The following is a 7562-nucleotide window of genomic DNA, read 5'->3' on the forward strand; positions in this document are numbered from 1 at the left end:
GCGCACCGAAAGTAGGCTTGTCTTGTTTTCCGCAAGCGCCTACTCTGGGCACCTTCAAGAAACATGTGGATGCTTGTGCGGCTGACCTCAGCCGGCTGCAAGGGGCTGGAGCCGCTGATCTTCGAGGCCCGCTCCCGCCCTGAAGTCCATGAAAGCTATGGCGCTTTTTACAGTTAGAGGCAGAGGCCCAGCCTGCTCCGTGCTGAGTACGTTAGGAGCTCGCATCCCACCGGTCACTAGGCAGGGTGGCCGTCCCATTGGAAATGCTCCCGGGGTGGGGGGGAGGATTTCTAGACAAAATGGTAGTGGGCAAACATAGTGCCCAGGTTTAAGAAAGGGGAAAAGGAGGATCCAGGGAACCACAGACCAGTCGGCCTCAGCTCAGTGCCTGGAGAACGCAGATTCCTGGTGTTTCGCTCCGAGGGCAGTCTGACTCGTACAAAGGGCAAGGCGGGGAGACCCGCAAAGACCAGGAGTCTTTTCTGCTGGTAGCTGGATCCCGATTTCTGTCCGTTAAGCTCATAATAACCCCACCAACTTCGTTCCTGTCATTTGCACCAGCACGAGGTCTGGATCAGGCATATTGCTCGCAGCGATGCTGCGTGGTTCGTTTCAAGAGCTAGTGCTGATTTACGCTGGGGCAAGAGCGGTTGGGATCCAGTCCTATGGGGACTGCAGGAAGTTAGTACAAGTGGTAGGGTGAGGGTCACGAGAGCAAAGAGAAAGCTTGAGACGGAGCTCTGTATTAAGAAAGGGCAGATCTTACACTGTAGTTAGGAGAGTGAACTTGCTTCATTTTTTCTGATAAAACAATTTGAAAATTTAAGATCTTGCCTTTCCTGCTAGAAGAATGTATACAGCTGTAATGCGTATGCCCACTAGACAGGGTTCCTTAGGGCAATACTAAAATCTTCCACCCATCCATGGATTCCCTCCCTCCAGTGGCGATGCATAGGGGGCACAGGGGTGCACATGCACCCCCTGAGAGTGCTGGCGCAGCCCTCACAGCAGCGTTCCCCACTTAGGCATCAGGCAGGGAGGGCAGGCGGGAGCACTGGAGAGCACCAGCCAGGGAAAGGGGGTGCCAGGAGAGGTGCCACTGCCACTTCCAGGTGCATCCCTGGCCCTTCTGGGTGCACCGCTGGCACTTCCAGGCAGCGTTCCCTCTTAGAGCCAGCTTAGAGGAAACACTGCTTCTGGGTTGGCACATGCAACCAGCCGTGGGGCCCCCTCCCACCCCCGGTCAGTGTGATTGGCCACGGGGGGGACCCCCGATTACTGACTCAGGAGGCACCAGTTGCCCATGCCTCCCTCACTGTGAGGAGGCAGTTTTGTGTGATCTCCATAACCCCTTGGGGCATCGCAGAAATCGATGCTCTCAGAGAACAGCAGCATTTCTCAACATTTATTAGGACGAACCGTTTTCTGGCTGGTTGCTTTCTAAGCATAAATTTTTGTAGCTTAGCGGCTCTGAGGAAATGGTGGATGAATGTCTGTGTTAATACATAGTTGTAGTTATTGTGCAAAGCTACCCTGAGGCGTTCTTTCCATACAGGACAGAGACAGGCAGAAGGTCTTAGGATAAACTGTAAGAAGCAATCTATATAGCTCACATTACACATGCTGATAAATGGTGCACATACTGGCCCCGGAAGAGCCCGTTAAAACTGTTTGCAGGCCTCAATGCTTCATTTAAGTTCAAGGCTCAGAGTAGAAAGAACCCAGTGATCGCAATCTCTTAAATGCTGCCTATAGCCCTAGCTCTGCCCATTTCTGTGTCAAAATGGACGGAGATTCAGTGCAGGTCACACAGCCCCACAAAGTATCGCAATCCCTCTGACATCTTGCTTGTTTTAGTCAGCAATAGCATAGTAAGCAACATTGACAATATCTTAATTGCTGCCATTCAGCTTTGGCCTAGATGAAAGAAGCACTGCCTAGATCTTTGAGCTAGTATTTCAGACAGTCTGCACACTCAGGCATCAGCCCATCTAGTATATATTTTTCTACGGGCCAGAGAGTGATTTGGAGGTGTTCTGGCAGTGAGATGAGCTAGGCCTTAAAGGTATAGTGCAGGGGCACAGTTTCATGCCATTGATGAGACCCCATTTAGAAAGCTATGTGCAATACCGGTCAACAGTGTTAAAAAAAGATTAGCTTAAACAGAAACAGCTACAAAGAAGGGACAGTCACATAGCTAAGAGAAATGAGCCTTATAATCACCTGAAAGAAGACAAAGAAGTTTGCCTTGTTTAGCTTAGCAAAAAGGAGATTGAGAAAAGACATGGTTACCTTTTACAAATACTTTTATGAGATCAATTTTAAGGAGGGAGAAGAGATTTTTAGGCTACTAAACAATGTTGACACAAGATCAAATGGCTACATACTAGGCTCGACACATCTACACAAGACATTTACTGTAGAGTAGACTAATTAGCTCAGCAGTAAATGTCTCATTTCTGCACATGTGGCCCTATTTGGCCACAGGAAACTAATAAACTGCACAGCAGGGTAGTACTTGTAAATTCGTGTAATATCTTGCTGCAGAGTTTTTCACTCCACAGCACTGCATGTAGCCCCACACTGGAGCACCCTCATGCCCCAGCCAGCCCCTCTGCTGCACACTGAGCTGGGTCAGAGCAGCCCCAGGTTGGCAGGCTGATCTCTGGAGCCTTCTGCCAGCCGGGGCTGCTGCAACCTGGCTCAACGTGCTGCAGTCCCAGGCACACATGTAAACGCAACACCCAGGAGCTATAAACTCTGACATGATATGCGCCAGAGTTTATTACTGCATGCTAATAGCACATATAGATACACACACCAAATATGAACAAATTTAGGTTGGGAATTACAAGTTCTGTGGCTATCAGAGCAGTGAAGTTTTGGAATGGTCTTTTGAGCCAAATGGTGGGGACAAAGAACCAGAACAGCTTTAAGACTGAACTCAGTAAGTTTATGAAAATGTAATCGGACGAATAGTTTTTGATGCAGTAATTAGTGTGTGGGATATACAGAATCAAGCATTTGCAATCCTACAGCGGGGCTTTAGTGATAACTGTCCTAGTGTAGTAGGTGTCTGACAGTCCCAGACTTCCAAGCTTTGGTGGTTGCCTAGAGGAGCAAGGGAAACAAAATTTCCCCTCAGGAATGATACTGGCTTTTGGTTTGAAATTTTGTATTTTTTGTTTTGCTTTCCTCCGAAGTTTTGGGGCATTGGCACAGGTAAAGCCGGGGATTTTTTAGTGGGTGTTCTCCTGCTCCTGTCAGTTTTTTGGAGAGGTCAGAGGTTTCTGGTTAGGGTGCCTTGCTTTTTCCCTTTGGGCTAAACTGACTACCAAATTTAGGATTCAGAACTGAATTTTTCCTTGAGGTCAGGATTGAAAGAATGCCGGGATCTATAGCAGTGGGGGGCCAACCTTTTTGGCAAGCATGCCACAAGTTAAGCCCTGCATGCCCCCCTTAGTGCAACTCTGACCCCCTTCTCCAATCTTCTACTCAGCTTTCTATTTCCTCCCTGATCTGATGTTTGCTTTCTGTTCCTTACACCCCATCCTGATCTGTTGTGCCACACACACAGCCTGCCTGTGCCCCTTGCTGTCCCTCCTCCCCACCTCTACGTGACTCTTTTCCTATGATCCTCTGAGCATTTATGAAGTAAATATTCCTCTGTTGTTGCAATAGCAGAATACTGGCAGTATCTTCATCTCCCATGCTTTTACCTATGGCATTTTATAAGGTGTTTGTGTTTCTGGTTTTGTGCCTTATAGTTGTCTTGCATGAGGGTTTGAAGGGACAATTTTTGGAAAAATCTTGAGCAGTTTGTTGCCTGTGAAAGAAAGGACTGGACTTCACATAGGAAGCAATTTTTAAAGAGCTACAAATTCTGCAATAGCAGCATCATTTGGTTTCCCTATGGAGACAAACCTCTTTATGAGCCATCCAGAGTAGCTCCCTTTCTGCTTAAACTGAACTGACAAACCAAACATTATACCTACTTTTAGGTTAGTTTTTTTGAGAGGAATTCAGGGAAAATGCTCAGCAAATCATACTTAAGAATTGCTGCAGGACCCTCCAGAAACCTTAGAGGCTCTGTAAATGAGAAAGCATTGGCTGATGTTTAAAAAAGCTATTGCTATTAAACCAGTCACTTCTTCTATGACTCCACTTGCTCTGCAGGCAGTAGTTTGAGGCCCTCTAGTGATTTAATACCAATTTGCTATTGCAGAAAAAGGATTTAAATTGCTAAGTGAGTGTTTTCACTAGAAAATGAGAAATGAAAATGTTTGGTCTAGGTTTAAAGCAATAAAAAACCCTAGAAAATAAGTGTAGGAACAATAATAATGGGTTCCAAATCATGCTTAAAAAGAAAGTAACCAAACATGATGAAATCATGTTTCATCACATTTCCTTTCATCTACTGCATTTTCATCCTTGTGCTATGATTTATTTTTAAAAGTGGAAAGAAATGTTTAGCTGAATATACCAAACTTAAGTTTAAATAATTTTTAAAAACACATTCTTGTAGGGAGGGAAAACACATCAGTCTCTCTTTCCCAATAATAAGTCACTTAGGGGAGGTTAGATCAAGTTAAAAATGGCCACCCAGTCTAAGGTAAGTCAGGGTGGGGAGCTAGTGGGGGCCTTGGGAAGCTTGTGGGGCAACCAGGCTTGGGGGAGATAGGGGGTACAAGCAGAGTCCACAGGGGAGATCAGAGGGATTGGGGGGCAGATGGGGTCTGTGGGGGGCATTAGGGGGATTGGATAGGGAAGCAGCATTCATGGAGGATCAGGGATGCCAGTGGGGTCTGCAGAGATGGGGATCAGGAGAGTTTGGCATGATTGGGGGGTTGAGTGGGGTCTGTGGGGGTGTTGCTGAGGTCCAGGCTAGTGCAGTTTGCAAGGGTATTTGGGGAGCGGGCTCTCTGTCCCATCTCCCCCAGGACCACAGGCTATTTTTAACCCCTCAACCCTCCCCACCTCCAGACAAAAAATGCCGCTGCATCTCTCACCTGATGCCCACCCCCACCCCCTTCTGTCAGCTCCTGACACCAGGAATGGCTTGTTGATGGGAGTTTGGTGGGCTTGGTAGGGTGGGTTGTCCATATAGGAAAGGGGCAGGGGGCTGGTGGGTTAAAAATAGCCCGGTGCTGGGGTAGAGGGAGTCCGGGTAGGAAAAGTACCTGGAATTGCACTGGGAAATGTACAGAAGTTCAGTTAGATCCATCTCACCAGACCCTATCTAAATCAGACTACTTTAAAGGTAGGTCGCATCAGCCAATTTTAGATGGATTAAACCTTCCTGAACTTTTATGCAGCTCATGCTTGGCTCCCTAGTTAGCTAGTAGGGTAAGGTCTGCACATGGATGAACTAAAATAGGGATGCCATTTTTTACACCTAGGGTATCAGGTGTTAACCTGGTACTAATTACAAAGGCTACCCTAGGGGATGGTCTGGCATGTTGCATGAGTTTGAAAAACAGAAAGCTGGAAGAAAATCAGCAGGGAACAAGAGGAGCAGGGGACAGAATTTCCGAGGGCATAGGACATGCTGTAGAGTCTGACTTGAAAACTGGGCAAGTAAGCTGCTGTCTGTTTTTTGTTTCTCTGTTCAAGGAAACAGGCCATTGTATGCATGCTTTGAAAATCAATAGGATTGAGTGAAAAAAATACCCAACTTGTATAATTAATTTCTCCTCTGGAGGAACATAACTAAATGCAGCTCCAAATATTGACTAATTACTTGAGCCTAGGGAGTAAAAATAGGACACAACATAAATACATACTGACCTTAACCAAGATTATTGGAATACAGTTTTATAAAGGGGCTGCAGCACTTAAAGACAGCTTTCCTGATTTTATGCTCATCTCTCCTAAATGCACAATTTAACATAAATCACACAGCTGCATATTTTATCACGTGTACCTAAAAAACAAGGAGAAAAACCACCTTTTGTCACTTTCTCCATGCAAAAATACAGAGGTACCTCAACAAACTGATGCTCCTGAATAAGTGTAGGGGGCTGGAGGTTGATTGTAGCTGTCATGGGCCAGGAAATTTGATACAAGCAAGGGTGGGGTTTTGTTTGGTGATATCTTTTATTGGACTGACTATATCATTGGGAGAGATGTTAGGGAATTTTTTTTAAGCACAAAAGTGCCCCTTCTCTGGGCTGAGAGAGGCACTTTGTGCTCAAAAGCTTGTCTAACATCTCTCCAAACTATACAGTTGGTCCAATAAAAGATATTACCCTCTTGCTTCCCAAATGAATAGCCACTTTTGAAAATATGACATCTAACTTACTGGCTCTTTTGGGCCCAATCTGAGTTGGTTTTTTTTTAATCAATTTCTGTAGAAGCAGGATTGAGCCTTTAAATGCTCTCTCTGTAAATGTGCCTACCCACACAGGTTTGGTTAATTAATGAGTTACTTAATATTTGCCTCATACTTTGAAGAGAGAGAGTCTGAGTACTGTAGCTGTATTGCAGTGATTTAACTCATTTTCAGAGTTTGGTCACATTATCCTTATATAACTAGACTAGGAGACTAGGAGAAACATAAATGAAGAATACACCAGATAAATAGGCTCTACATGATGCCCCAGAGTTACTTATCCTTCAGATTTGGTGAAGGGTTCATGATCTTTTCACACTCATCCCAAATCATTGCTATTTACAGATAGCAGTACATGCAGTATTTATTTCCAGCAGGAGTGTCACCGGACTAGGATGGATGTGGCCAAAGATCTATGCATCTAGCAGAGAAGCAGTCCCATCATATTCCTCTGCCTCATTCGGGAGGACCCTATGGAGTAATTAAACCACATCCTGTTGGCATCGATGTGGGGCTACTACCAGCTGAACCACAGAAATAAAGCTAGGCTCCAGGTAACAGAGGGATTATTTTTTATGCCAGTGGTCCACCAGGTGTCACCAGATGACAATTTGTGATCAAATGGAATTCAGGTACACAATGCAGGGAGAGTGCAGTGAGGCTCAACCTTTTTAGATTGGAGGCACCCCTGGATAATGTTACGTCATCCCTTGGAAAATGCCAGCTCTTGATTTTCACTATTTTTTAATACAGAAAAAGAACAGCTTTTCTGTGGCAAAGAACTCAGAAAGATGACAACTTTTCTGTTTGAAATCTCTGGCTGCAAATCGCTGGGATAGTGTGTGGACAGGGAGACCATGCAAGCTATACATTCCCTGTGCCTAACTACTGCTGAACTTTCTTAGTGCAAGCTCCTACTGGAATACAGCTGTGCTGACAGCAGCACCTTTCTTCCTTTCCTTTAGGATTTGATGGGGACACCTAGCCTAAGGTCCTCACAGTTAAGGCTGGCTTGGCCTGTAACAGGTAGCGCCACTCAAGCTAATGTAGTGAGAACAAGTACACTGTGAAACAACAGCAATCCCTGAGTGATTCAATTAGTGGAACAGAAGTGGCTTAATTAGCAGGTGTGATGTTATAATCTAGGGAACATCTGCATTACCAGATAGACACCTGTTTGCAGTCTTGCCCACCCTACTATCATTCACACTGAAAACTGCTGCACTTGTTT

This window comes from Crocodylus porosus, unplaced genomic scaffold (genome assembly GCF_001723895.1).
Source record: "Crocodylus porosus isolate Cpor-Errol unplaced genomic scaffold, CroPor_comp1, whole genome shotgun sequence".
Lineage (NCBI taxonomy): Eukaryota > Metazoa > Chordata > Crocodylia > Crocodylidae > Crocodylus > Crocodylus porosus.